We start from the raw sequence: 4,120 nt of genomic DNA on the forward strand, positions 1-4,120 counted from the left end.
GTGCTGATATAGAGGAAAATCCTTCTACAAACCACCTATAATATCCTGCTAGCCCCAGGAAGCTGCGGACTTCTGACGGTGTTGTAGGTCTCGGCCAATTCTTTACTGCATCGATCTTCTGAGTGTCGACACTAATACCCTCATCAGATATCACATGGCCAAGGAATGCTACTGAGTTTTGCAAGAATTCACATTTAGAGAGCTTAGCTTATAACTTATGATCCTGAAGGGTCTGGGCATAAGGCTGAATACGGGAAATATCCATGCCCTCTACCAAGGAGGCTGTTGTGCACTCATTTATCAGATGTGGTCCCAACCCGTTCACGAACAGGTGCACCCTATCACTCATCTCGGCCACCATATGGGGAGTATACCTTGCTAAAGAATCAAACTGTATACTATACTCTCGTACACTCGTATTACCCTGTCGAAGGTTCAAGAACTTATCAGCTCTAGCTCGTCGTATCTCAGCTGGCAAGTAGTGACGAAGAAAGGCCTCAGAAAATTCCTTCCACACGGCTGGAGGAGCGTTCGGACCCCTAGATCTCTCCCAACTATCATACCAGAAAACCGCTAAATCCCGTAACCGATAAGAAGCCAACTCTACTGCCTCCGTATCACTAGCATGCATAACCCGCAATGTACGATGAATCTGATCAATAAATATTTGTGGGTCCTCCTTGGGGTCTGATCCGGTAAACACTGGAGGGTCTAGATTAATAAAATCACGAACTCTCGCACTAACCGGTTTATCAGCAGCACCGGTATTCTGCCTCTGAGCCTGAGCAGCTACCAAGCTAGTCAACAATTGCACCGCACTGCGCATATCATGGTCTGTAGTGCCAGACGGAGGAACTGGATGTACTGGGTGCCTCCTAATATCCTCGGGAGGAGACAGAGAGGTATGAGACGGCATCTCACTCTGAGGCTCACTTTGGCCTGCTATGGCTGGAGGCACCTGAATGTTACCCTCTCCTACAGCTGTATCAAGCCGTTTACTAATCGCTTGCTTCCTAGTCGAAGGCATCGCTAAAAGAAAACAAGGTGAATATTAGATATGAACACTTACGACTCAACTCTACGCACGATCTAGATTCAGGAAGAAGGTAACAACCCTAGATGTCACGTAGCCTCCTGATTATAAATGTGGCGCGCTACACATCCATAATCAAAACTCTACTAGACACGGCTCATAGACAACCCCTAGGACAGACTGGCTCTGATACCAAGTTTGTCACGACCCAACTGGAGGGTCATGACTAGCACCCGGGCCATACTTGCCGAGCACCAACGTACATTTTATCTAACCTTCCTTATTATCTTTAAGGGCCGACAAGATCAATATAAATAGTAGACATGGATCATGAACATCCAACAATGAAAGATAATGTCATGAACATACATAACATGGGACGACAGGACTGTCAAGAAACTATATATAAGGTACGAGCTATCATGATGCCATGAAAGACTATACAACAAAAATCAGCCGAAAAGGCATTCTAAACCATACATAAGTCGACACCTGTCTATGAGCCTCTAAAAGAACATAAGTGCTACAACATTGCCGGAACAGGGCCCCGACATACCCATAAGGTCTATAACAAAAATGCATACCAAGACCACAGCAAGTCCGGAGAAGGGATCTCGCCAATAACCGCTGAACTGGACAGCCTACTGTGGTGGGGGAGCTACGTCTACCTGTCTATCAGGACCTGCAGCACGACATGCAGCGTCCACAAATAAAAAGGACGTCAGTACGAATAAAGTACTGAGTATGTGAGGCAAGAAAGCATAAGTAAGAACAGTAATGTAAACATGGATAGAGAATATACAACCTGTGACATCTGGGTACCTCTGAGGGCTACTGACATGAAATACATGATACATACATATATATACATAAACTTTTAAAACATACGCCTTTGTGGGCATCACCATCATCATATCGTACCCGGCCATAATAGGCTCGGTAAAACGTACCCGGCCATCATAGGGCTCGGTAGAATCGTACCCGGCCACGTGGAGCTCGGTAAAACCCAACTGATCAGTGGTTGCACAATAGGTGCCATACCCGGCCAACTATAGCGCGGCTCGGTAGAGTAAAATAGATACATATATATGATGTATGCTGGACTCATTGGAATCACATTTTGAACCTTTCGGAGTGACGTAAGGTCGGTATCCTTCGTACACGTTATTAGGATTAACTCTTCATCAAGAAACTTATAAGAATCAGGAACTACCAACAACATTGATAATATAAGAATAAGAGAAGTAACATCAATACCAATCGTTTCATAAGAAGGGCAGCAATGTAAGTACTGCTAGCTTCTAAGAGTAGAGTATCTTTGGGAGCTCGTTCATTACATTATGTACAATCGGAGTCGTGCAAAAGAATGAAGGGGATAGCCTCACATACCTTGTATATACTGCCCAACCTCAAGCTATGCAAATATCACGACTCCTTATTCTACAATAAGACAAATGACACTATCATTATCGTTTAAGCGTCGTAACTATTATGTATCGACCACAACCTATTTTACGATGAAACGGACAGCACCTCCCCTATTTATATGACTTCCCACAAGTCAATAAAATCACCAAACAGCCCAAACAACATCATTAATAATCATATTGAGCCTCCAAAACAGTCCACCAACCAACAACATTACTACCAAGCTTTTCGATATATATTTCACAAGTTCTAGCTTCAACGACTTAGCTGCAACTTGGATAATCTTAAATATATATAGAGTAAGAGGTTCCTTACCTTTAAACAGAAAGAACAACTCCAATTTTACCTTAATTTTCCACGAAATATCCCTTCAATTCTGCCACAAGAACAAGGAAGCGAAACTAGCAATTAATTCGGGTTTTTCGGCACTAGAATTACTTTAGAAGACTTGAAATCACATAGGGTTGATATTAAAAACTTGAAGGTGTATTTACAGGACATAAAACACTTAAAACAACCTCCCACACGAGCTGGAACAACACAAAAATCAGCAACAACAAGACGAACAAGAAACTTACTAGCGCCACGGGATTCCCGACATTTGATTTGTGTTGTTTGCCCTTTGTTTGGGTCTTGGATCATGAGAGAACCTTGAGAGAGTATTTTTAGGGTTCTAAGGTCTGAATATACTGAAAAATAATGACTTAAAACGGGGTTGAGGTATCTTATATATATCCATATTTCTTAAACCGCCTATGTGGGCCCCATAGAGAGCTGCTTGGCGCACTCTCACGAAAACGCGAATATCTCTCTATTTCGAGATCGTATCGACAAACGGTTTAATGCGTTGGAAACTAGACTCATAGATATTCAATTTGATAGGTAGATCACCCCATAATTCCAAGTATATTGGGAGAACAATGTAGTAACATTTGACCTAAAGTTTAAGTAAAATTATAAACGTAAGTTGCGACAACTTTTATCGACTTTGTTTCATAACTTGCTTGACTTCAAGACTTATGATACGGATATTATATGATTCAAATACATTAAAACATGACCTCTTGGGACAATTAATCACCTCTAGTGTTACCCGAAAATACAGGTTACAACATCCTTGATTCGTTTAACTTCTAATACTTGTTTACCACTCTTATACACCCTTGTATCGTTTAAGACCAATAGGATTAACTTCTTATCATCTCAAAGATAATCTCTTCTTGGATTTACATCGACTAACTTACGACGTGATCTATGGTATGCGAATTTGGGTTGTAACATGGTTAATGAGTTTGGACTTAGAAAGATTAAGTGATTTCATAGTAAAGGGTATAACAAGATGCCAATTTGAGACTAAGCAGGTGGATTATCTCCTGTGCAGTAATCTATGTAGGTGTATTCCTTATGATGTGAATAGAGAGTTTCTTTTCTACCGGCAGGGCGTATGTGTTGAGACTTGAATTTGAATCTGGTTTAGAACGTTGACTTGAGTGTTAAGAGAATGAATGCGAGATTAGCGGATGATTGAGGTATTTTATGGTTGGTGTGTCTTGAGCTTGAGAAGAATTTTTGTTAAACTGACTGCGGTATTAAGGCGGTAATAAAGTATGGGTATTGTGAATTATCAAGTATTTTAATCTATGGCTTTGAGCCAAATGG

At 41.3% G+C, this 4,120-nt stretch overlaps 1 long non-coding RNA gene across 1 annotated transcript; it reads right to left on the reverse strand.

The window, feature by feature from the left end:
• Nucleotides 1-1,378: 1,378 nt before the first annotated feature.
• Nucleotides 1,379-3,138, reverse strand: LOC138910596 (uncharacterized). The gene is made up of 4 exons (XR_011415729.1): nucleotides 3,040-3,138; nucleotides 2,777-2,837; nucleotides 2,423-2,473; nucleotides 1,379-1,715 (listed from the first exon to the last, which is right to left on the reverse strand). It is a non-coding gene; the product is annotated as an uncharacterized lncRNA (long non-coding RNA).
• Between the last annotated feature and the right edge of the window lie 982 nt (nucleotides 3,139-4,120).

This window comes from Nicotiana tomentosiformis, chromosome 4 (genome assembly GCF_000390325.3).
Source record: "Nicotiana tomentosiformis chromosome 4, ASM39032v3, whole genome shotgun sequence".
In the NCBI taxonomy this organism is placed as follows: Eukaryota; Viridiplantae; Streptophyta; class Magnoliopsida; order Solanales; family Solanaceae; genus Nicotiana; species Nicotiana tomentosiformis.